Source organism: Mandrillus leucophaeus, unplaced genomic scaffold, assembly GCF_000951045.1.
Source record: "Mandrillus leucophaeus isolate KB7577 unplaced genomic scaffold, Mleu.le_1.0 Scaffold75, whole genome shotgun sequence".
Taxonomy (NCBI): Eukaryota; Metazoa; Chordata; class Mammalia; order Primates; family Cercopithecidae; genus Mandrillus; species Mandrillus leucophaeus.
The window spans coordinates 895,058-922,283 of NW_012108141.1; the positions used below are offsets into that span (position 1 = coordinate 895,058).

The window sequence follows — 27,226 nt, forward strand, 5'->3', positions numbered from 1 at the left end:
GCTTCTCAGGATATTCTAGTATTGGCTTTAGTTTTTTGTGGCCATAGCTTCCATCACGTAGATGACTCTTGCATAAATTCATCTCACCCTCAGATCACCCTTGAAGAAAGACATTGTCCTCTCAAGTTACAGATGAAGAAATGGAGGGCCAGAATGTTCAGGTATGTCAGTAAACACAGGAGTCAGTTTTGGTTTCCTGGTCTGGTGCTTTTCCCATTACAGTCCATTATGTAGAGTATCATAAAACTTACATTTTAATGCACAAAGCTCAGTATTTTGGAAGCTACTTATGTATGCAAAGGTCTCCAAAGTTTAGACCTCAAAAAGAAAAAAAACTAATTCAAAAGAAATCAGACTAGTAGCAAGTATGAATTTTAATTTAAAAATGGAAAATACCAGCTGAACATACAGTTCTTCAGTTTCTGCTCTCTAAATTCTGATTTTAAAAATTTATATAACACAATGTGATTTCTTTTACAGAGCTTTCAGGTGGAACACTCAGTCATCAAAAGCTCTTGGTAGTCAGCTAATGTCCCCATTATAGAGATGACAAAAGTCAAGACTCATAGAATTGAGGTGACATGTACAAAGTCAGAGAGAAAAGTGCAGACCTAGAACTTGATGCTGATCTCATTACTCCAAGTTTGCACTTTTTCATTGCACCCACAGCTGTCTCTGCAGTGTCCTTAGGGCATCAGGGATAGGGGAGGGGTGCATGGGCTGGGAAATATGTTGCCAGGTGAGACCATTTGTATAGACTCATGTGTTGGAGAGGGAACTGTCTGCAAAATAAATGCCATAGTAAGATAAACTACATTTTCTGGAGTCTAGATTTGAAAGTTTTTTCTGAAAGTTCAGAATCTTTCTCCATACCAAACAAAGGACAAATGTATCTATGAACAGCAAGAAAACAACTGAGACTGAAATCTTCCCCATTGTAAATGCAGCTTACAACTTTTTACAAGACCAATTTTTGTGAACTTGTATTTCTTTTCTTTCCAGGGGATGACATGGCCTGATTCAAAACAGGGGGACTGTGGGAGAGATTTAGCACAAGAAAGGCTATTGGTGTTCCCTATGTCTTATTGGCTTTTTGCAAATTCTCTAGAACCTGCAGCCCAGTAATTACTCTATAATCTTTTGCCAATGTTAAGCTTTTTTTCTGAGTAGGTCTATGACTTTAAGTAGCTGGTATATATTTTTATGATCAGGCTCTACTGCAGGCACATTAGAATGCACTGGGAGATGCATGATTTATATATTTTGATTTTGACTTCTACAAGATTTACATCTGGGCTGAATACATAAATTAATAGTGGTTTGCCACTATAAAGGAAAGAATCATTCAAGTTCAGCTAATCTGATTGTATCACCAGAGTGGTGGAGGAGCAACTCAGACAAGTTCTCATTACAGATGTGCCAGGAACTTGGCTTTGGAGACCCACCTCCCTGCTTTTGAATTACATCTCTGCCATATAGTGGGCAAGGGAAGAGGGAACGAACATTTATTAAATCTAATAAGGTGTCAACCATTGTGTTAGGCACTTTACAGACATTTTAATTTCTACTCTATACCAGCCCTGGAAAGTTGGTACTACTGGTTTCAATCTCCAGATGAGAAAACAGAGATTTAATGAGGTTTAATAATTTGTCCAAAGCCACAGAGTTACTGACACCCACATTTGAACTCAGGTATTTCTGCCAATAAATTCATGTTCTTTCTATTACTCAGCACTTCTTATGTGGGCTTTAATGTCTCCATCTGTAAAATAAGATCAGTAAGCATACCTTTTAAGACTGCTGGATTATAAGAGATTAATTTATCAAAAACAGTCCTAATATACAGGAAGTCTTGGATGAATAGTATTTCTCTCCCTACACTTTGTTCTGGTAATAGCTCTGATTTTGTTGTTTGATTTGTTTGTTTGCTAGCTTGATTGATTAGGGGTTTTTGTTCTTTTTAAAGATCTGGTCCTACCTCAGCTTTTTCTAAGATGCAGAAGCAAAGAGATGATTCAATATAGAGGTGCCTCTATGACATTAGAAGACAAGGAGAACCAGAATAACATTTTGTTCTTCTGTCACTTATCTAGAGTAAAGAGCTGCAGGCAGGGAATGGGGTGGTGCTGTTCTGCACCCTGGGAGAATGTGTGGGGTTGCCAGGTGTCTTCTTAACTGTGCACCAAGACCTTTGTGCACAACTTTAATATTCCTTCCTTAAGCAGCTACAGTCTGTCACTTCAGGGAGGGGTTGAAGGTAGACAATGGCCAAGCTGCACCTTAATAGGCCTGCAGTATTCCAAATGGCCTCTTATTGCAGGCAAGTAGCCCCGAGTGCTGCCCATGCCTGGTGCATGGTAGGAAATGTGAACAAAACTTCATGAGAATTGGTAGGGAATGGCAATATTTTCTTGCCTGTAAATGACAGACAACTACTCATAGAGAGGCTTGGGAATAACTACTTATCTCAGAAATAATGATTATTTATTTATTTATACTTTGCTCCTGGCATGAAGGTGCTGGAGCTCTCTGCTTACAGATAACAATCTAAAACTGCATGTTCCAAGAATAATGGAAAGCATCTATATAAACCAGAGTGGTTGAAAAGGGTGATGACGCTTAATCCTAGGAAGATATTTTGATATTTTTATTCAGCTAACCTTGAGTCAGCACTTTCCTTGAACTAGGGATATACAAAAATAATTAAGGCATAGCCTTCATCTTTAATGTACTAACAGTCTGGTAGGGGACCAGACATGTGTACTGAGACTATAAGGCAGCCTGGTAGGCTCTGTGCTGGAGGTATGAATGGGATATAGCAGAAACCCAAAGCAGACAGGGTGACTATTTTACTTGATGAAGAAGTAATATTTGAGTTACTTTTTAAAGGATAAATAGGAACTTGCCAAGCAAAGAAAATGAAAAGTGGGGGGTAGAGGAGTACTCTGACAAAGTATATAGAAAGGTCCAGTGTCCACAAGAAAGATTGTGAGGAATTTATGAGGCTTGGCCATAGGACAGTAAGACCAGAGACCAAGGTTGGGGCCAAAGTGAAATATCTGGTACTCTGAGAAATGAGAGTTAACGGGATTAAGCCCTAGCACTGCCATTTCTAGAATGTGGCTCTGAAGAACTTACTAAGTCACTCTGAATCTTGTTTTTCTCATTTGTGAAATGGGCCTAATAATAGTTCCTATCTCCAAGAGTTATGAGGATTAAGTCAAAATACTCCTCTGGACAATTCTAGCGCATGGTCATGCTCAATAAATGCCAACTCTTTGTAGTATTTTTAGTAGCAATAGTCAATTTTTATAATAAAATCAATAGCACTATCTAAGAACATAAATAATGTCCACATTAGGCTTCTCAAGAGTCTTTTTAAAGGAAAAGATCTGAAATAGGTCTATCCAATACAAAACTCTCTGTAATGATGAAAATGTTCTCTATCAGTGTTGTCCAACTTATTAGTCATTATCTGACTACTGTGTCTCACTACTGAGCATTTGAAATATGGCTAGTGCAATTGAGGAACTGAAGTTTTCATTTTATTTAATTTAAATAGCCATGCATCTTAGTGGCTGTTGTATTAGACACTAGAGATCTAGGTTTATAAAATCATAAAATGTTTTATCTATAAAAGACTTTAGAAATTGATATAAAGCTCTTATCCTCCCCCCATCACCATTTTACAAATGTTTCTCAGAGGGAAATTGATTTGCACAGGGTTGCATAACTAATGACAAACCTGGTGCTAGAAGTCAGCAGCTCTTCTTGCATCCGAGGCAAAGTTCTCATTATTCTGAAGTCTGGTTGGATTATTCTTTCCACCTTAGAAAGTGTCTGTTACAAATGCATCATGGGTTCTGATGTTCCACTCAGCCACCTTTCCTCCCCTCACCATGTTCATTTCTACTTCTTTTTTAAATAATATAATATGCATGCTACATCCAGTAAATCCCAAGTAATCCATAACTCACTGATAGATATTTTAGCTCCTGCTCATGGGAACATTTTGTATCAGCAGCAGCTCATTTAGTACAAAATTCTCAGCACCATTATTTTCATAACTAGTGTTTTGTTCTTTTTGTTGTTATACTATTATTAATTTTTGTTACTTTGCCTAAGTATTAAACTTGTGTCAACAAAAACATTGATCTTTTTTAGCATTTACAAAACATAAGTTCTGATTATTCATCATTAAGAAATTAGGATGATCAAACCATTTAGCAGAGTCATCGGTTAAGAAGGATTGATCAGAGCGCTATGGGAATATGGCAGAATAGGAAGCACCAGTTTCCCCATCTAAACAAAATTGCAGTTGCAGAATCTGTCTGGTCTATTTTGGAATTCTGGAATCTATTAGAATGATTGTAACTTCCAGGGAAATGATTGGTAATAGTAAATTTTGGTTAATTTTAGCTTGCAACATGGCAGCAGCTATTCATTTTCCAGCCCCATGGCAGGCAGTTGTGCACATGTTTCATATGTAACTTGCAGGCAGTTTGTAGGTGCCAGGGTGAGCAAAAGGAATCCTACAAAAACTGGAGATATATATTCTGATTGCTGATTGCTGTGTCTAATCTTTGAGGTACAACATATAGGAGGAAGCCATTGTTGCAACCCTTTCTTTACTGTTGCAAGCCCTTCTCCCTTTGGCTAAAGCAAATTTCATAAGATCTAAAGGACCAGTGCACTTTTATTTTATTTTTTCTTCTCCTCCTCCCACTTTATTTTTCTCTTCTTCCCCTTTTGGAAGACAGACATTTAAAGTCTAAGACTTCTAAAAACAACCACGTATATGGGGCATTTAGAAAGTCACAACATATGCCCAGGGAAGGACACAGTCTTAAAAACTAACTGAGAAGACCTTAAGTTTACATGTTGGGCTTATCACCAGCACTGACACAGCCTATAACAATTAAAAAAAAAAAAAAAAAAACAATTAGCAAACCCTGGGGAAGGGGAAGAATCTAATTTCCAAAATCACTACATTATTATATTCAAAAGTCCAGCATTCAACAACAACAAAAATCACAAGACACAAAAACGTAGGAAAGTATGTGTGGCCCATTCAAAAGGAAAAATAACCCAATAGGAACATACCTAAAAAATACCCAATGGAAGATCTGTGGTACAAAGACTTTAAAACAACTGTCTTAAAGATGCTCAAAAACCTGAAAAATGATGTGGAGAAAGTCAAGGAAACAATGTATGAACAAAACAGAAAGATTAATAAAGAGAGAAAAAAAACTAGAACAAAACCAAAAGGCAGTTCTGGAGCTGTAAAGTACAATAACTGAAATAAAAAATTTGCCAGTAAGATTCAAAGACAGATTTCAGCAGACTGAAGAATCTGTGAACTTGAAGATAGGACAATGGAAATTGTCAATTCTGGAGAAAACAGAAAAAAATATCAAAGAAAAGTGAGCAGAGTGTAAAGAATCTGTGGAATATCATCGAGCAGAAAAATATACACATAATGAAAATCTTGGAAGGAGAAGAGGGATAGAAAAAAGGGAAGCCAGATTATTCAAAGAAGTAATGACTGAAAACTTTCCAAATTTGATGAAAGACATGAATATAAACATTCAAGAAGCTCAACAAACTGTAACTAAAATGGACTCAAAGAGACCCACACCAAAGCACATTATAATCAGACTGTTGAAAGACAAAGACAAAGAGAGAACCTTGAAAGCAGCAAGGGAGAAGCAACTTGTCACATATAAGGGATCCTCAATAAGATTATCAGCGTATTTTTCATTCTAAACTTTAGAGGCCAGAAAGCAGAGGGCTGATATATACAAAGTGCTGAAAGAAAACACACAAACAAACCTGTCAACCAAACATCCTGTATCTGTCAAAACTGGCTTTCAAAAGAGAAGGAGAAATTAAGACATTTCCTGAAAAACAAAACCTGAAAAAGTATATTACCACTAGACCGGCCCTAAAGAAATGCTGAAAGAAGTCCTTTTGGTTGAAATGAAAGAACACTAGGCAGTAATTTGAAGACATGTGAATAAATAATAAAGATCTCAATAAAGGTAAATACACGAACAATTATAAAATCTGGTAACTTTAACACTTTGGTTTGTAACTCCACTTTATGCATTTTATATGATTTAAGAGACTAATGCTTATTTTTAAAACTATTATCAGTTTTAAAATCTAGTCTTATTTTAACTTTGGTTTTTAATTCTACATTTTGTTTTCTACATTATATAAGAGATTAATGCATAAAAATTAGTTTATACCTTTGGACCCACAATGTGTAAAGATACAGTTTTATAATATCAATAACTAAAGAGAGGTGGGAGTGGAGCTGTATTGGAGCAGAGTTTTTGTATGTTATTGAAGTTAAGATGTATAAATTCAAATTAGAATGTGATAACATTAAGATGTTAAATATAATACCATAAAAACCACAAAGAAAATAGCTAAAGAATATACAGATACACAGAAAAAGGAGAAAAGAATTAATGCATTTAACTGCAAAAAAAATCAACTAAGCAGAAAGGAAGACAGCAATGCAGGAAATGAGGAACAAAAAAAGCTATAAGGAATATAGAATAGAAATAAAATTGCAGAAGTAAGTCTCTTCTTATCTGTCATTATTTTAAATCTAAATGGATTAAACTGCCCAATCAAAAAACAGAATGAGAGAATGGATTTTATAACAGTATGATCCACCTATATACTATCTACCGGAGACGCTTCAGATCTAAAGACACAAATAGGTTAAAAGTGAAAACACAGAAAAAAGTATGCCATGCAAATAAGAGAGCAGGGGTAAATAGGTAGGCCAGTCACAAAAAGAAAAATACTGTTTTATTCCATTTATTTGAGGTACCTAAAGTAGTCAAATTCATAGAAACAGAAAGTAGAATGGTGGTTGCTAACGGTTGGGAAGAGAAAGAATGAGGGGTTATTCTTTAATGGGTATAGAGTCTCAGTTTTGCAAAATGAAAAGAGTTCTGAAAATGGATGGTGGTGATGATTGCTCAGAAATGTGAATATACTTAATGCCATAGATCTGTACACTCAAGAACAATGAAGACATCTTAAATTGTAATCCCCACATGTCAAGGGTGGGACAGGTGAAGGTAATCAGATCATGGGGGCAGTTTCCCCCACGCTGTTCTCATAAAATGAGTGAGTCTCACAAGATCTGGTGGTTTTATAAGCGTCTGGCATTTCCTCTGCTTGCACTCACTCCATCCTATCATGCTGTGAAGAAGGTGCCTGTTTCTCCTTTGCCTTCTGCTATGATTGTCAGTTTTCTGAGGCTTCCCCAGCAATGCGGATCTGTGAGTCAATCAAACCTCTTTCCTTTATAAATTACCCAGTCTCAGATATTTCTTCATAGCAATGTGAAAACAGATTAATATAGATGGTAAATTTTATCTTATGTGCATTTTACTTCAATTTTTAAAAATGTGTTATTTCTTGAAAAGGTATATTAAACTGAAAAGAATTGAACATATAATTCAAACAGATACTTTTAGCTAATGTTCTTAACATCATTAGTCACAATAGCCAAAATATGGAAATAACCCATGTTCATTAGCAGATAAATAGATAATCAAATATGGTATATACATGCAGTGAAATATTATTTAATCACAAAAGGGAATATAGTTCTGATCCATGCTACAATGTGGATGAACTTTGAAAACATTTTGCCGAGTGAATGAAGTCAGACATAAAAGGTCGCATATTATATGATTTCATTTATATGAAATATCTAGAATAGGCAAGTCAAAGAAACAGAAAGTAGATAAGTGGTTGCCAGGGGCTAGGGAGAGGAAAGAAATGGGAGTGATTGCTTAATGGTACAGAGTTTCTGTTTGGGATGATTGAGAAGTTTTGGAAATAGATAGTGGCAATGGGTGAACAACATTGTGAATATAATTAATGCCACCCCATTAAGCACTTAAAAATGTTTAAAATGGCAAATTTTGTAATATGTTTACATATTATAAAATTTACAAATCTTTCTATGTGCCAAAAGATAAAAATAAAAATGGGATAATCAGGTGTAGACAAAGACAAGATCTTTGCAGCAATCATTGTAGTTAGTTATCCTTAAACTAAGAGTCGAATGTGCTAATGGGACTGTTGTACCTGATCTACACAAGTGTATCTCTTCCCTTCTGCAAAGAGAAATATCACTCTTTAGCTGTAAATGACCCTCGTTAGGGAATGGCGCATGGTGTCAGGGAGTTTGAGTAGACATTGAAAGTTTGCTGCCTTCTGCTTAAGACATGAGCATGGTTGTGTAGAAGCAGGGAGGGATAGCTAAGGAAGAGAGGGACAAGTCAATTAGCGTTAAACTCACAGTTCAAATAATACTCTTCTTTTATGTGAAGGAGCTGTTATTAACACTTAGCTCTTGCCTTCCTGAGCACTTACCAGTGAGCTCTACCTGGAGAACAGCATTCACAGTCTTAAACTTGGTTTTAGCCTGGCCTGCGTGATTGATGAGGTCACATTAGTCCCCCCACTTCAGACACGCTGTCATCTTAAGTTCCTAGAACATTCCCGCAGGTCCTGCTTTCAGCATTAGTCTGTAATTTTCCTCCTATTAGCCAGTTTAGCTAATGCTTCCTCAAGTCTTCAGATCATTTGCAAATATTGCTCCCTCAGATAAGCCTTCCTGACCCCTACTCTTAAAAAGTAAATCAACTCCTTCCACACATGGCAAAATACACACACACACACTCTCTCACTCATTGCATCCTTCCTTGATCTTTTGTTTATGATTCTCTTCACAGCTTTTAATACACTTCATTTTTATTATTATTTGTTTAATATCTATCTCCTTCTTAGACTATAGATTCTATGAGGGTAGAGACCCTATCTCTAGGGTCTAGTCTGTTCTCAGACATTCAGTAGGAGCTTAGTAAATATCTGTTGAATTAAAACATAGGTAAATAAAAGAAAAACTCTATTAATGGGTAGTGACTATCAACTAAACACAATGAATAATTTTTTGCTAAGTGAGTAAATGGATAAATTACCTGTCCTTATGAGAAATCTAGGTTAGTTTCTACTTCTCTTGAAAGTTTAGGAATAGACTTGCCTAAAGACCAAGAACTAGAAAGAGACTGAGACTCAAACTAGTAAAGCAAAATAATAAGTGAATTTGTGATACTTTGTGAATATGACTGTTAAGAAAGCCCAATGTGTAACACTTGATCAAAGTAAGCTCCTGTTCACTCATTCCACCCCCCAGATTCCAGCAGCAAGACAATTTGCTTCAACCTTCTAATTCGCTTCAACCTTCCAATTCATCATGGATGAGGGGCATTGTTCAGAACTCAGTTCTCACTGATAAATTGTGGAGTAAAAATGTTCTTAATAAACTTTTTTTTGTATAAACGAAAAAAGTTATTTGAGATTGAAAAACTATTTCTTAGTTACTAATACTATCTTCAGGTGTCTTCTGTGCAGATAGTCTTCAGAAGGTCTTTTGCTGAACTAGATGATGGCATGCAGATGCACAGCAAGAAGAAGTGGGGATCTGGGGTACAGATGGGCTAGAGCAGGTGGATTCCAGAAACTTCCTGGGCAAGTGGAGGATACAGGTGCTGTCCTTCCTTTGTAAAAGGGCAAAACTGATATTAGAAGGGATTTTCATTAACTTGTGCTCTGTTATATGTGGTGTAACTTTCTCCTCTTTTCCTTTCCCCACCTTCCAGTATGAAATCTTTAGTAAAATTCTTCACTAAAGCCTTGAGAGGTGAGTTTCACTTTGGTTAGCAATGAGGTATGAAGAATCCTGCTGTAAGGTTAATGAGCAAAAATTGCCACATCAAAAAGTCATCTCAAAAACATGACCGTGTGATTAGAAAAATAACTTCACTTCTATGGTATTCTTTTCAAAAAATCATGGCCCATCTAATCATGGGAAAAGCATCAGACCAACCCAGACTGGGGACAGTCTCCCCAGTACCTGACCAGTGATTCTGAAGGGTGTCAAGGTGCTGAAAACAAGGAAAGGCTAAGATATCATTATATAACAGAGTAGACTGGGAAAACATTCCAACTGAATGCAATGGAGTTCCTGGATGAAATCCTGGAACAGAATGAAGGCATTAATTTTAAAAACTGGTGAAATTCAAATAAAGTCTAGATTTAGTTAATAGCCATGTACCAATGTTGGTTTCTTAGTTTCGACAAAAGTAAGATGTTAACAATGGGAGTAAGTGGGTGAGGGGCACATAGCAACTTTTCTATAAATCTAAAATCATTCCAAAATAAATAGTTTGTCTACAGGTAAAGCCTCAAAACTAAAATAGTCAATTTTGGCTTCTTGCTGAACTTAAGCTTTTTGCTAAGTGGACAGTGGTTGTCACCAAAGTCCCTTGACCTTTGGCTCCTATTAAACATAGCTATCATATTAAAAAAAAAGTTTTAATTCTTAAAATGGCAAGAAAGACTTTATTCAGGACTATTACAATATGTGTCAAGACTATTTTAAGAGGGAAAAGCAATCAGGCTCAACTCTAAATACAATAACGACAAATGGGGGTTTATAACCAATGAGTAGAGTGAGGGGCGAATGGACGGCAGATCACTGACAGGAGACATCCAGGGTAAGGGAAAGTTGCTAAACCAACTGAAGAGGTTTTTTGAAGGCAAGCCAAGGACTTACACACCAAAAGTGTGGGGTGAGGAACTTGATCAGATATCAAGGGTGGGGAAATTCTCACTAAAATGACTTGGCAGAATTCTTGCTGAGACTGGGCTAGGCAAGCCACAGACAGGAGAGGCGCCAAGGTCGAGGCCTAGTCAAGAAGAGGGCTGAGGGTAACCCAGCTGAAGTTCAGTCAAGGAGAGGGTCTTTGTCATCATCAGTCACACTGTTTGAATTTGAGTGGTGACTATCCTACCCACATTCACCTCATAGCTTGACTTGTATCCAGATGATTTGGTTGTATTAATTTTCTTGGCCTGGGAGCAGATTCCACCTAAGATTTCACATTCACCATCTAGAGTTTGGCCATTGGCGTTACCAGTGTTGATATTATTCGAGCCAATTTCCTCCCAAATTGATTGGTTTGTGGTCCTGGAGACAGTAAACTTTTGGGATTTGGCATGTGATTTTACAGATGATTTGGTACCTGGAATCCACCAAGCCGTTCTTTCTCAGAGCCAAAGCCCTTGAAATATGTTGAACTTTCCAGTCAAAAGATCCTTATCCAGGTGTAAGAACTGTAAGAACTTTACATGTAATGAAAACATGAATTCCATAAATCTGCCAATTTAGGTATAAAAGATAAACTACAGAAGGACTTTATTTTCCTCTGGGCCAGTCCAGCACATTAATTCACATTAACATATTCAGGTATGGAAGGCTTTGAAAAAAATTAATAAGCTCAGTTTCCACTTTGCATTATTTATTCTTGAGAATGAGTGGCTTTTTTGTTTGTTTGTTTGTTTGTTTTGGTCATTTGGGTAATTCCTGGAGCAATGTCTCTCCATGTAAAACCAAGTGACAAAATGAGTGCAGTCAGACAATTTCAAATGGAACCAGTTTTGTTTTTTTGGCCTGTATTCTGACCTAAGATAATCTGCACAATAACCCCATTTCTTCACCTGACTTTGGCTCTGGAGACGCCTTAGAGTTCTGTCTGCAGAGACACAGATTGCGTCATGGAGAGCACCAAAGCAGAAGCCTTGTTGGGGTAAGGCCAGTGGAGGCTGATAGTGGCACATGGGCTGGGCTAGTGAAAACAAGTTCAAAGTTGGTTGGATTTTTTTGTTTTGTTTTGTTTCAGTTCCAAAAAAAATTTTCATAGGCGAACGCATTCTGACTTTCCCAACTCCATAAATAAACTCTGAAAAGACATGAAAGAAGGTCACAAAATCCAACCAAATACATGCCTACCTGTAACGTCTTGTTCTGCTGTTATTAAACTTGTGGTTTTTCCTTGGGGGATCTTTTAATATAGGGAGAAGGTGAAACCATGGTTAAAATATTGGGCAAAATGTAACCATTATTAATAAGCAACACACAGATGGATTGTTAGCCAATGCCTCACTGCTTTGGTGGGTTACTTAAGTATCCCACCAGCACAGTGGTAAAGTGGCAAACACAGAATTCTGTTGCCTTAGAAGAAACTGACCAGAAAATATAAGTGTTTCATTATTTCTGAAGTGTTTGCAGGTTCCTGCCCTTTTCATTTTCCTTCTTGCAAAACTTTTTAATTTTAACACCATCTCTTAGCCAGCTTTTAAAATAAAATTAATATATGTTTATGACTTCATTTCTTTTCAACAGTTTATGATATTTAAGGACAAGCCAACCACTATTTATTTATAGAACTTGATCCTATTTCTGTTTCTCTATTTTGTCTCCTGGAAAGCAGAGGAAAAGAGCTCTAAATTTATCAGAGAAATTAGACATTGAACTTTACTTTCCCCAACTTCTACAAATAAACTTGAGCATTTGTTTCAAGATAAAATTAAGAGAAAAAAATTATATCATTTGAAAATAAGATTACTAAAACATTAGGTCTAGATAATTAAATCTGTACAGGTCAGGAAATATAAAAGTTGATTATTCTGATTTTAAGCATTATTGTTTATAAGGATGCTGTAATGCTAATAAGACTTCAGCACTTCCTGAATTCTATACCATTTCAACTTCAAATGAGATTTAAAATTTTTACATGTCACGCCCTGATTATTTGTCAATGTGCATAGAAGAAGAAAGAGGAAGGAAGAGGAAGGGAAAATAATTCTGGAACTTAATTAATTGTGAAACCAGCCTCAGCCCCTGGACGTGGTCTTGTTGACTGCAGAGATAAGGCAGTTTGGGGTCAGTTGTCCATTGTGCTTTCTTTTGCCAATGATTGTCCTATTCATTAACTCATTCATTGCATTTTTTATTCATTCATTCAAAACAAATGAAAGAACTTTTCCTTTTGGCCATTTACTTCTGTTCCCCTTTGCTCAGAGGTGGCAAAATACATGATGAAACTTCTTTGAACAGAATTAAAACAAGCCTGAGTTTGGGAAGGTGTCAAAATTAAATTCTAGAAATACGGGTAGATCTGTAGGATTTTTGGTTTCCAGTCATTCTGAGAATAGTGGTGATTTCCCATATTTAAGAAATGTTTTGAAAGACAGGCTTTGAAAGTAGGCTATGGGCTGGTTTGCCAGAGTAGTTTATGTTCAAAAATGGAAATAACCTTCTGACAGAGAAGCAAAATGGACTAAATACAAGCACATGGTAAACCAAGTTTTGGCTGCTTCTCTCTCCTTGCAGGTGGACATTGTGACAGTAGGTGATGGTGTGTGCATAGGGCTTCTCCTGATGATGAGGGAGAGGGTGCAGAAGGGCAACTGACATCCCCTGCTGCTCTTTCTCATTTACAGAAGTACCCAGAGAGAGCCAAGCTCATGGGTCCCTTGTCATTGTGTTGGGGGGCAGGTGTCCAAGGCCCTTTTATGGCTGTGGTAAGCTGTTTAAGGAGGGTTTGTTGGCACTTAGAGGGAAAGCATGAACCCAAATTTCTATTTAACATGTAAGAAGGGACTTAAATGCCAGAATATATAGTACAGCACTCAGAATGTTGTATCACCCAAGTTGCAGACAACCAAGTCTGAATGTAGTTGCCACTCCATTGTATCCAGTGCTAGGACATGTGTCGTGTCTTCCAGACTCACCCAGTGGTCCCCTGCAGTCAGAGGAAGGCGGAGAGGGCACACGGCCTCACATTTCATGAGGAGGGCTCAAGGGCCCATCTTGCTGTGAAAACAGTCAGTGTTGCAAGAGGAATGATGTGTTTCTCAAGCACCTGGTCTGGAGGCAGAGCTCTGAGGCTGTCTCCTTTCTTCATCAGGCAGGGAAGCCAGAGAAAATAAAAGTTAAAAGACTGAGTAGAGTTGCGATGAAACTAAATACCTAGTGAGAAAGCAGATGTCTTTGTTCCCCTCCCAGCATGGTCAGCTGGGCTGTTCCTTCTTTTCTGGGTGCCCTCAACACCTTACTATCAGCCGTCACCCAGTGGATAAGAATAAAGTAGCCGAGGAGCAGCAGGGGTTTTGTTTTTCACTGTTTTTGAGATTGTAGAAATTGATAGCGCACTACACTCTCATCTTGAGATCTGTGGGCCGAGCTCCCAGGGTTCTTAACATGGGCCAAGTTAGTCTGGATGCAACCTTTTGTTATTGTCTAAGTCACTGTCAGACTTAAAAATCACAGCGGTTCACAACCAGATGATCAGCCTAGGGATGGAGGCGGGACAGGGGGTAGTCAGTATCTCCACTCACATGTCATCTAGTCACGATGCAGAGGTTGAAACACTGAGTTAAAGGAAGCTTATCTTCATATGAAGAATTAGAGGCCACAGCTCCTTAAGCTAAATTTAGAAGTGTTAGTATGTGAACAGGAGATATACAGTATCTCAGGTTTCCTGGGGCACCAGCCAGATAAGACATTCCAGATAATTCTCCTCCTTGCCTAACTTGTGCCTCACCAGGCAGGTCAGAGGAGGCACTGCAGAAGGAGCTATCCTCTTGTGTGGCTCTGTTCTTCTTTTCAAGTTTGAGGGGTTTGTGGACCACGTGAGGCTGGACGGCTCACATGCCAGCTGCCAGGCTCTTAGTCACAGACATGGCAAACTTCCATCATTTAAGCAGTGGCACAGGTGTTGTGGAGAAGTCCCAGAGCTCCAGCTGTGTGACAGAGGGAAGGGCCAGGTCTGTGAGAAAATAAAATTATTCTCAGCCTCTCTCCCATATTCCAGTAAGTCTAAATAGAGTAAAACGTCTAATCTAACTGGATAAATAGCTATTCAATTGCCTGGCACGTGGATTACCTGTTTTATAGGTTTTACTGAGCATGTTTCAAGAGACCCTGTCTTGTTACCCTGGCAAATGTCTACCCAGGCTGCTTCCAGCCTGCCAGCATGTGTTCAGGGCAGCAATTTAATTTTTATGTTATCATAAGCTAAACCTAATCAGGAGGCAAATGTTCTGCTGACTAATTTAGCTCTGTTTTCCAGAGCAAGAGATAAATACCTTAGAGTGAGAGGCAATATAGAGTTGTGGGAGCCAGCACAAAGGAATCAGGGGCCTAGTGTCAGTCCTGGCTCTGCTCCTTCTTCACTCAGTGACTTTGGGATAGTTTCCCCATGCCTGGATTTTAGGTTTCTCATTGGAAATGAAGCAGCATGAGCATAGTGTGGAACAACAGGAGACCTAAGGACTGAGAAGTGAACATTTGGAGGCAAGTTGCTTACTATGTCTCATCAAGATATCCCTTCTAAGACACTGTATTAGTTTGTTCTCACAGGGCAAATAAAGACATATCTAAGACTGAGTAATGTATAAAGAAAAAGAGGTTTAATGGACTCACAGTTCCACATGGCTGGGGAGGCCTCACAATCATGGCAGAAGGCGAAGGAGCAAAGACATGTCTTACATGATGGTAAGCAAGAGAGTATGTGCGGGGGTGGGGGGGCTGCCCTTTATTAAACCATGACATCTTGTGAGATTTATTCACTATCACGAGAACAGCACAGGAAAAACCTGACCCCGTGATTCAATTACCTCTCACCCGGTCCCTCTACAATACATGGGGATAATGGGAGTTACAATTCAAGATGAGTTTTGAGTGGGGATACAGCCAAACCATAGAAGATGTTTGTTTGTTTGTTTGTTTTCAGCTTTTGTTTTGTTCTTTTGTTTTTGCTTTTACCACTTTAAAAATGAGATGTGTTTCACAATCAGTGGCATATCCTATTTTATTAACAGCATTTTGTGTCACTCTTAACACTACATAAAATAACAATGTGTCTGATAGTTGGCACTTTTTAGATTTGATGAAATACAGTTATGTTTATGTTTCTGAGCTGAGTTTGCTTATCTGAAAATAAAGCATGTGGGCGAGGCAAGTCCTCAGATCTCCTTCCTGTCTGAGATTCTGAATCTTGCTTTGCTGAATTGCACACTCCGTCACCTACTTGATACACTAGTGGGGTTAATGAAGAGCTGGCTTAACCTTTTAATATCTTACCTTTGATCCTAATCTTTTCCCAGCCTAGTCTAGACTATTCTTTCTAGAATAAAGTTTTCAAGGTTTCTGAGAAGTTCAAGGTCTTGGGACACATTCTTCCTGCAGCACTGATTAGCTGGATGGTGTCTGCTCCTAACAAGACCAGAGGACATCTTTCACAGCCACAAGCATAATAATTTTCTATCACACATATTTATTATTCATATGTAGCTCCTTGAAGTTGCTGGTAGTGAGGGTATGGCTGGAGGTCTGCAAGGATGAGCAAGGATATTCACAACAAGCATGCCCTGTCTCTGAGCAGGGAAGGGGTAAAAACACTGAAATTCCTGAGAATGCTCAGTGGAGCAGTGCTGCCCATGTCATCTTCCCATGAAACTACAGGGACAGAGGGAACATGAGCTGAAAACAGGGCCACATAGCTCTGGGATTGCCTGAGCATCTGCAAGATTGTGGTGTACTGTTGGGGAGCCCTGATTTTTGCCCTGAACATTGGATTTGCTTTGTTTTTTATAAGGCAAAAAGAAAATGCCTGCGGTAATACTTACCTTTCACTCATATTCATTCACTTAGTTTTGAAAACTCTTTCTGTTTCTTTCAGAATCCCTTTATTTGGCACTGAGTTAGGTGTTTGTATGCTTCGTACAATAACATAACTTCAGAAAGAAGCACAAATCTAAGTCAACACGTTTCTGAAATCTTTACCTTTTTGAACATCTGCAGATGGATCTGAATATTCTCAAAATTATGTCTTTTAGTGCAGCTCTTCGGTAGTAATATGTGAGTTTTGACATTCTGCTGTCAATAGCTTCTTGGAATCAAAAGTTATATTTGAGAGACTTGTTTCTTAGCACGCTTATGAAAATTCTTCTGGTAAATACACAAACTAGTACTTCATGATTTCTTTTTCTGGTCAGCAGAAAGTAACATAAGCTCAATCTGAGCCTAGTAACAGGTGAGCCTCTAAATTATTTGGGTTATTTTATTTTAAATGTTAAGTCCTTGACGATGTCATCTTGCTGATGCCTCAATGTGTGCAGGCAGTAAGAGGAAATGAAGACTTACACTGTGGGGACAGGAGGCTTGAGGACATCTGCAAGCTGGTACAGTGCAGTGGAGAAGGCAAGGCTTTGCTTTTGAGTAGATGACAGTTGAAAACATTGGCTCTGCCCCTTATCTACCATGTGATGTTTAGTTCTCTGAGCCTCATTGTCCTCACTTGCACATAATGAGTCAATCACACCTCACAGTGTTATTCTGAAGATTAAACAAAATAACGTAAGAATGGATTTTCTACAACCCCATCCCATGGGAGGTATTTAGATTTACTCCTCTTTCTCATGTCCACACTGCCTTTAGGAGCCTTGTTTAACATTTTTTGGGTTTGAATTTTGATTTTTGATTTTGTTTTTCCATCAATGAAGTATAAAATCTGAATATTTTCACAGTGGTACACATATGTAATATAAACTTAAAATAGAAAAATTAGTGAAACCTGCCATCTGAAGATACTGGACAGTACATATGAATATATAAAAAAATTTCCAATAAATATGAACAGACTTTTAAGGTGTTTAAAAGAATAAATGATCTCAGCATATAAAATGCTTTTATTTCCTAAAAGTAATTTTATTTTCCCCATAAAGATCTCAGCAATCTCAGCAACTTGTAAACAAGAAACTCTCCCTCCCAACCACTCCCCTACCTGCCCCTGAGTTGTATATCACAGTCCAGGGATAGAACTGGAGACATCCAGTCTCCTCATCTGCATCTGACTTCTGGAAGGCAGTACAAGTTGAATACAAAGTCCTGTCCGGAGGAATCCTTTCCAGGACCCTCTTGCAGTGGCACAAGCCTTAAGATGGCCATAAAGTTAAATAGACCATTTTTTTAGGTAGATAAAACCCATACTATTCACACTCTGTAGATTCTGGTTGTCTTCTCTCTCTTGACACAAATTCCTGCAGAGGAACCCAGGACACCACCCTCAGATTTTAGGACACTGGGATCCTATATTGATCATGATTAGAGAATCAAATAATAAAATATGTTCCGTGTGTGTGTGTGTGTGTGTGTGCACGCACGTGTGCACGCGCATAGAGAAAGAGAGAAAGAAAGAGTAAGAGAGAGAGGGATTTATTATAAAGAATTGGCTCAGATGAGTAATTACAGTGGCTGGGAAGTTCCACCATCTTCTGTCTGCAAGCTGGACAAGAAAGCCAGTGGTGTAATTTAGTTCAAATTTGAGGGCCTTAGAACCAGGGTTGTTGATGGCGTGATTTAGTTTAAGGACCAGAGAAGATGAGGTGAGATGTCCCACATTATGCCATGAGGCAGAAAAAGAAGAGGCAAATCCCTCCTTCCTCTGTGTGTGCTCTGTTCAGGTTTGCCATGGATTGGATAATGCCCACACACTTTGAGGAGGGCAGTCTACTTTACTGAGTCCATGGATTCACATGCTAGTCTCATCCAGAAACACCCTCACAGACCTTACCCAGAAATAATGTTTTTCCTGGGCACCGTTTGTCCCAGTCAAGTTGACACAAAGAATTACCCATCATGGGTCCCCAGGTCTCCACTGTCATAGCAATGACGCCCTAGGAGGATGAGCCACTGGAAGTTGTTAAATAGCTTTCAACAGAAGACTTGTCCAGTTTTTCAGACTCTTGTATCTTTGTCAATATAATTTGACTCACTCAAGCTCAGGAGGCATGGAGACATATAAGGCTTTTATTCCCAGCACTAGCCTGTCAGAAGTTTTCTATTCTCTGTTATGGTTTGTTACTATAGAATGTAGAGGTGATTGCAGTCATAGTAGAGAAAGGTAAATGTGAATGCAAATGTTATTGTGACCTCCCAAAATTTGGCCTGAGGGGGTGACTTTCAGGAGCAGTGCTATGGACTGAAATGTGTTCCCTTAAAATTCAGATATTGAGGCCCTTAACCTTCTATGTGATGGTATTTGGAGATAGGGCTTTCAGAAGTAATTAAGTTTAGATGAGGTCACGAGGATGGGGCCCTTGTAATGAGAGTGGTGCCCTTCTAAGAAGCAACACCAGAGAGCCTACTCTCTGTCTCTCTCCATCATGTGAGGACACAGGCAAAAGGTGGTCATTAGCAACCCAGGAAGGGGTATCTCCCCAGAACCTGACCATTTGAGACCCTGATCTCAGACTTCCAGCCTCCAGAAATGTGGGCAAATAAATTTTTGTTGTTTAAGCCACATGGTCTGTGGCATTTTGTTATGGCAGCCAAAGCAAGTAATATGGACAGCATCAGACACTGCATCAGACATTTGCACATTCCCTCTTTCACCTAACCTTTGTATATCAGTGCAGTCTCTGCAAAGCTAAAACAGGTGGACTTTGGCATCCAGTTTCTGAAACATTCCATCCCCTGTTAGATGTATTACACATTCTGATGTATCACTCTTTAAAAACCAAAGTATCTTTAGCCTGGCTTTAGAATTACATGAACTCTAGTTAGTCATAACCAGACACTGCAGTTAATGAGAGTTTTGCTTTTCCCAATCATGTTAGAGTGTGGTATTATTTTTTCTGTAAAACAAAACAAAAGCATAGGATGTGAAGCTCCACCTAGAAGTAGTTCAGTGATTTCAACTTCTTTAATTGACTTTGTGTGAGTTTTTGAGTAGTTGAAAGACATAACTATGGCTGTGAATAGAAGGGAAAGCATATTCTTTACTAGGTTTTGGCATTTGCCAGAAATTTTACCAGAACATACACACCAGAGAAGTTTATAAAATGCATGTATTTCATGAACATGAAGTCAAAGGTATATTTTATAAACATGTAGTCGCCTTTGACTACATTTGTTATGTTAATTATATGCATGGGGCTAGGAGAGACAAGTAAATTGGTAGTTCAACAACTTCTGCATAATTATATAATCAACCTCGCAATGGCTTGAGTATAATTTTTAATTAAGCTTTGCATTATTATAGTTGCAGTATGTAGATATTGTAGAAAATTAGAACATTGAAGCAATAGGGAGGAGGGGCCAAGATGGCTGACTAGAAGCAGCTGCCATCAGTGGCTCTCATGGAGAAGAATGAAAATGGCAAGTAAATCCTGCACCTTCAGCACAGGTATCCAGGTTTTTCTCATTGAGGCCAACTAGACAGTTGGTACAACACCCAGAGAGTGAGAAAAAGCAAGGTGGAGCCACAGCCCACCTGAGAGCCACATAGGGCAAGGGGATTCCTACCCCCAGCCAAGGGAGGTGGTGAGTGATTGTGCTACCTCATCAGGGAAACCATGCTTTTTCTGTGGATCAGGAAATCCCCCTGTGAGCCCATGCCACCAGGGCCTTGGGTCCCAAGCACAGAATCATATAAACTCTTTGTGGCTGTTTGAGTTGTAGCCAGTGGCAGCAGGCTAGAGACTGCCTAAGATGACCGAGTTCCTGGAGAGAGGGGTGATGGCCATCACTGTGGCTCCAGTCTGCCATTTTCCCCGGCTGATGCCAGGGAAGCTGGGCCGTTTGGACTGGGAGGAATTCCCACAGTTCTGTACAGCAGCTGTGGCAGATCATGGCCAGGCTGCTTCTTTAGGTGGGACCTGAATCCATTCCTCCTCAGAGTGGGGGGCCTCCCTGGGAATTTCAGCAATTCCAGCCAGGGCTTTACAGACAGAACTCTGAACTCTCTGGGATGGAGACCCTGGGGGCAGGGGTGGCCACAGTTTCCACAGTCTAGTGGACTTTGTCTTTCCTGCCTGCTTGCTCTGAAAAGTCTGGGCAGTCCAGATGAGGAGGACTTCCCCCAGTGCAGGGCACCTGCCCTGCCAAGGGGTAGCCAGAGTATATTATTAAGTGGGTCACTGATCTGGTGCCTCCTGACTGGGTGAGACATGCCAACAGGGATTGCCAGACACCTTATACAGGAGTGTTCCTGCCGGCATCAGATGGGTGCCCTTCTGTGACAGAGTTCCAAGAGGAAAGAGCAGCCAGCCATGTTTGCTGTTCTGCAGCCTCCACTGATGACACCTCCAGGTGCAGGAGGGACTCAAGTGAATAGGGTCTGGAGTGGACCCCCAGAAAAACCACAGCAGCCCTACGGAAGAGGGGCCTGACTGTTAAAAGAGAAACAAACAAATATAAAGTAACAACAACAATATCAACAAGAAGACCCCACAAAAACCCTAACTGAACTAACTGAAGGTCATCAGCCTTAAAGATCAAAGGTAGATAAACTCACAAACATGGGGAAAAATCAATGCAAGAATGCCAAAAACTCAAAAACCCTGAGTGCCTCTTTTCCTCCAAATTATTTCAATACCACTCCAGTAAGGGAACAGAACTGGGCTGAGGATGACATGGATGAATTGACAGAAGTAGGCTTCAGAAGTGGGTAATAACAAACTTTACTGAGCTACCAGAGCATGTTCTAACCCAATGTAAACAAGCTAAGAACCATGATAAAACATTACAGGAGCTGTTAACCAGAATAACCAGTTTAGAGAGGAACATAAAAGATCTGATGGAGCTGAAAAACACTACACGAAAACTTCATAATGCAACCACAAGTATCAATAGCCAAATAGACCAAGCATAAGAAAGAATCTCTGAGCTTCAAGACTATCTTCTGAAATAAGACAGGCAGACAAGATTAGAGAAAAAGAATGAAAAGGAATGAACAAAACCTCTGATAACTATGGGATTATGTAAAAAGACTGAACCTACGACTAATGGGAGTACATGAAAGAGACAAGGAGAATGGACCCAAGTTGGAAAACATTCATCAGGATATCATGCAGGAGAACTTCCTGAACCTAGCAAGACAGGCCAACATTCAAATGTAGAAAATTCTGAGAACCCCAGTAAAATACTCCATGAGAAAAATAAACTCCAAGACACATAATCATCAGATTCTCCAAAGTTGAAATGAAGGAAAAAATGTTAGGGGCAGCCAGAGAGAAAGGCCAGGTCACCTACAAAGGGAAGCCCATCAGACTAACAGCAAATCTCTCAGTGGAAACCCTGCAAGCAAAAAGGAATTGGGGGCCAACATCGACATTCTTAAAGGAAAGAATTTCCAACCCAGAATTTCATATCAGGCCAAACTAAGCTTCATAAGTGAAGGAGAAATAAAATCCTCTTCAGCCAAATAAATGTTGGGGGAATTAGTTACCACCAGGCTTGCCTTGCAAGAGCTCCTAAGGAAAGGAAAAACCATTACCAGTCACTATAAGAACACACTGAAGTACACAGACCAATGACACTGTGAAGCAACTACATTAACTACATTAACTACATTAACAAGTCTGCAAAATAACTGGCTAGATTCATGATGACAGGATCAAATTCACACATAACATCATTATCCTTAAAAGCAAATGGGCTAAATGCCCCCAATTAAAAGACACAGAATGACAAGCTGGATAAAGAGTCAAGACCTATCAGTGTGCTGTATTCAAGAGACCCATCTCATGTTCAAAGACACATATAGGCTCAAAATAAAGGGATGAAGGAAAATTTACCAAGCACATGGAAGCAGAAGAAATCAAGGGCTACAAGCGTAGTTTCAGACAAAACGGACTTTAAACCAACAAAGATAAAAAAATACAAAGAAGGTCATTACATAATGGTAAAGGGTTCCATTCAACATGAACAACGATCCTAAATATATATGCACCCAAAACAGGAGCACCCAGATTTATAAAACAAGTGCTGAGAGACTTACAAAGAGAATTATACTCCCACACATAATAGTGGGAGAGATTAACACCCTACTGTCAATATGAGACAGATCATCAATACAGAAAATTAACAAAGATATTCAGGACTTGAACTCAGCTCTGAATCAAGTGGAGCTAATAGATATCTACAAAACTTTCTACCCCAAAATAATGGAATATACATTCTTCTCAGAATTGCCTGACACTTTACTCTAAAATTGATCACATAATTGGTAGTAAAACACTCCTCAGCAAATGCAAAAGAACTGACATCATAACAGTCTCTCAGACCACAGCACAATCAAATTAGAACTCAAGATTAAGAAACTCACTCAAAACCACACAGTTTCATCAAAATTGAACAACCTGCTCCTGAATGACTCCTGGGTAAATAATAAAATTAAGGCAGAAATCAAGAAGTTCTTTGAAGCTAATGAAAACAAAGAGACAATGTACCAGAATCTTTGGGATGCAGCTAAAGCAGTGTTAGGAGGGAAATTTATAGCACTAAAATGCTCATATCAAAAATCTAGAAACATCTCAAATAGACACCCTAACATCACAATGAAAAGAACTAGAGAACCAAGAGCAAACAACCCCGAAAACTAACAGAAATAAGAAACAACCAAGATCAGAGAGGAACAGAAGGAGATAGAGACACAAAAAACCTTCAAAAAATCAATGAATCCAGGATCTGGTTTTTTGAAAAAAATGTTAAACTAGGCAGACCACTCGCTAGACTAATAAAGAAGAACAGAAAGAAGAATCAAATAAACACAATAAAAAGTGATAAAGGAGATATCACCACTGACCCCACTGAAGTACTACAAACAACCATCAGAGAATACTGTAAACACCTCTATGCAAACAAACTAGAAAATCTAGAAGAAAAGGATAAATTCCTGGACACATACACCCTCCCAAGACTGAACCAGAAATAAGTTGAATCCTTGAATAGACCAATAACCAGCTGTGAAATTGAGGCAGAAATAAATAGCCTACCAACCAAAGAAAGCCCAGGATCAGACAGATTCATGGCTAAATTCTACCAGAGGTACAAAGAAGAGCTGGTACCATTTCTACTGAAACTATACCAAAAATTTGAAAAAGAGGGACTTCTCCCTAACTCATTTTACGAGGCCAGCATCATCTTGGTACCAAAACCAGGCAGAGACACAACAACAACACAAAAGAAAACTTCAGGCCAATATCCCTGATGAACATCAATGCAAAAATCCTCAATAAAATACTGGCAAACCAAATCCGTCTGCACATCAAAAAGCTTATCTGCTATGATCAAGTCAGCTTCATCCCCAGGATCCAAGGCTGGTTCAACATACACAAATTGATAAACATAAGTCATCACATAAACAGAACTAAAGACAAAAACCACATGATTATCTCAATAGATGGAGAAAAAGCCTTTGATAAAATTCAACATCCTTTAATGTTAAAAACTCTCAGTAAACTAGCTATTCTAAGAACATACCTCAAAATAATAAGAGCCATTTATGACAAACCCACAACCAATATCATACTAAATGGGTAAAAGCTGGAAGCATTCCCCTTGAGAACTGGCACAAAACAAAATGCCCTCTGTCACCACTTCTATTCAACATAGTGTTGGATATTCTGGCCAGGGCAATCAGGCGAGAGAAAGAAATAAAGTGTTTCAAATTGGAAGAGAAAAAGTCAAACTGTCTCTGTTTGCAGATGACATGATCCTATATCTAGAAAACCTCATCATCTCCGCCCCAAAGCTTCTTAAGCTGATGAGCAACTTCAGCAAAGTCTCAGGGTACAAAATCAGTTTGCAAAAATCACAAGCATTCCTATACACGAACAACACACAAGCAGAGAGCCAAATCATAAACGAACTTCTATTCACAATTGCTACAAAGAGAATAAAATACCTCAGAATACAGTTAATAAGGGAAGTGAAGGATCTCTGAAAGCAGAACTACAAACCACTTCTCAAGGAAATTAGAGAGGACACAAGCAAATGGAAAAACATTCTACGCTCATGGATAGGAAGAATCAGTGTCGTGAAACTGACCGTACTGCCCAAAGTAATTTATAGATTCAATGCTATTCCCATCAAACTACCATTGACATTTTTCACAGAATTATAAAAAAAACTATTTTAAAATTCATATGGAATCAAAAAATAGCCCATATAACCAAGACAATCCTAATCAAAAAGAAAAAAGCTGGAGGTATCACACTACCTGACTTCAAACTATGGTACAAGGTGACAGTAACCAAAATGCCTGGTACCAAAGCAGTACTGGTACGAAAGTAGACACATAAACCAATAGAACAAAATAGAGAACTCATAAATAAGACCACACATCTACAAACATCTGATCTTCGACAAACCTGACAAAAACAAGCAATGGGGGAAAGGATTCCCTATTTAATAAATGGTCCTGGGAGAACTAGCTAGCCGTATGCAGAAAATTGAAACTTCCTTACATCTTATATACAAATTAACTCAAGATGGATTAGATTTAAATGTAAAACCCAAAACTATAAACACCCTAGAAGAAAGTCTAGGCAATACCATTCAGAACATAGGCACAGACAAAGATTTCATGATGAAAATGTCAAAAGCAATTGCAACAAAAGCAAAAATTGAAAAACGGGATCTAATTAAACTAAAGAGCTTCTGCACAGCAAAAGAAACTATCATCAGAATGAACAGACAACCTAGAGAATGGGAGAAAATTTTTGCAATCTATCCATCTGACAAAGGTATAATATCCAGAATCTACAAGGAACTTAAACAAATTTACAAGAAGAAAACAAACAACCTCATTAAAAAGTGGGCAAAGGACATGAGCAGATACTTCTTTAAGACATTTATGTGGCCAAGAAACATATGTGGCCAAGAAACATATGAAAAAAAAGTTCAACATCACTGATCGTTAGAGAAATGCAAATCAAAACCACAGTGAGATACCATCTCACGCCATTCAGAATGGCAGTTATTAAAAGGTCAAGAAACAACAGATGCTGGTGAGACTGGGAAGAAATAGGAATGCTTTTACACTGTTGGTGGGAATGTAAATTAGTTCAACCATTATGGAAGACAACGTAGCTATTCCTCAAACACCTAGAACCAGGGCTAGGTGCGGTGACTCATGCCTGTAATCCCAGCACTTTGAGAGGCTGAGGCAGGTGGATCATGAGGTCAGGCATTCAAGACCAGCCTGGCCAAGATGATGAAACCCCGTCTCTACTAAAACTACAAAAATTAGCTAGGTGTGGTGGAAGGCGTCTGTAATCCCAGCTACTCAGGAGGCTAAAACAGGAGAATCGCTTGAACCTGGGTAGCAGAGGTTGCAGTGAGCCAAAACTGTGCCACTGCACAACAGTCTGAGCAACAAAGTGAGACTCTATCTCAAAAAAACACCTAAAACCAGAAATATCATTTGACCCAGCAATCCCATTACTGGGTATACATTCAAAGGAATATAAATCATTCTATTATAAGATACAGGCACTCATATGTTTATTGCAGCACTATTCACAATAGCAAAGGCATGGAATCAACCCAAATGCCCATCAATGATAGACTGGATAATGAAAATATGGTACATATACACGATGGAATACTATGCAGTCATAAAAAGGAACAAGATCATGTCCTTTGCCAGGACACGGATGGAGCTGGAAGCTATTATTTTCTGCAAACTAATGCAGGAACAGAAAACCAAACACCACATATTCTCACTTATAAATGGGAGCTGAACAATGTGAATACATAGACACAGGAAGGGGAACAATACACACTGGGGCCTGTCAGGGTCAAGAGTGAAGAGGGAGGGAGAGCATCAGGAAAAGTAGCTAATACACGCTGGGCTTAATACCTAGGTGATGGGTTGGTAGTCCAGCAAATCATCATGGCACATGTTTACTTGTGTAACAAACCTGTACATCCTGCACATGTACCCCAGAACTTAAAACAAATAAAATTAAAATTAAGAAAACAAAATAATAAACACATTCACATAACTTTTTTAAAAAGGAAAATTCAAGCAACAAACTTTTTTTAGTAGCAGCTTTCTCTTCTCACCACCCAAAGATCACCACTGTACAACCTTAGTTCTTGAGTATATCTTTAAAATGAAGTCAGAGACTCCTAAGATTAGGATTTGAAACTGTGCCACCATTGTTGAATATGAATGTATTCCAGAGGCAGGGCTCTTTATTTCCAGGGTAACTTTCAGAAACAGTTCCCTCCGGGAACATATTCAGAGAAGTTCTTTAAAAGAAAACATTCTAAAGCAATCTCCTTAGTGATATGCTTGAATTAAGTTGTCACTATTCCATGACACGTACCGTTTAGTCCTAATTCATTTTATACACAAAATCATTATCACTCCTTCAGTCAATCAGCTCACTATTCAGAGGACAGCTCCCTAACCCCATGAAGTACACTTCCTAGTTTCTTGCATCTTTCCGTACTTTTCTGTTAACACTGCAATAGGGAAAAAAAAAA

General features: G+C 38.7%; 1 protein-coding gene and 1 long non-coding RNA gene across 3 annotated transcripts in view; one reads left to right on the forward strand and one right to left on the reverse strand.

The window, feature by feature from the left end:
- The window catches only part of PARM1 (prostate androgen-regulated mucin-like protein 1), a 111,830-nt gene that overhangs the window by 20,152 nt on the left and 64,452 nt on the right, over positions 1 to 27,226 (forward strand). The gene's annotated exons all lie outside the window — the stretch shown is intronic.
- On the reverse strand, positions 351 to 14,562 carry LOC105529098. Its single transcript, XR_001004454.1, has 4 exons — positions 14,487 to 14,562; positions 13,675 to 13,841; positions 10,903 to 11,840; positions 351 to 1,762 (listed from the first exon to the last, which is right to left on the reverse strand). It is a non-coding gene; the product is annotated as an uncharacterized LOC105529098 (long non-coding RNA).